The sequence below is a fragment of the Alexandromys fortis genome, unplaced genomic scaffold (assembly GCF_014885135.2).
Source record: "Alexandromys fortis isolate MF-2015 unplaced genomic scaffold, M_Fortis_MF-2015_v1.1 scaffold_10, whole genome shotgun sequence".
Taxonomy (NCBI): Eukaryota; Metazoa; Chordata; class Mammalia; order Rodentia; family Cricetidae; genus Alexandromys; species Alexandromys fortis.
In genome coordinates, this window is record NW_026067895.1 from 4459069 (window position 1) to 4459321 (window position 253).

Consider the following 253-nt stretch of genomic DNA (forward strand, 5'->3'; position numbering starts at 1 on the left):
GATGGAGTAGAAATAAAAATCATCCTGAATGAGGTAGCCCAGTCCCAGAAAGACCAATATGGTATGAATTTGCTCATATATGGATGCTAGCATTTAAGCTTTAGATAGGCATGCTACAATCCCTAAACCATAAAGGTTAGGTCTAGGATAAGGGAATGGAGGTGATCTCTCAAGTAAGGGGAATTAGAGTATATAGTTAAGGTGAGCCAGGAAGAGACTGGAATAGGAGGATTAACAGACGGGGGGGGGGGGG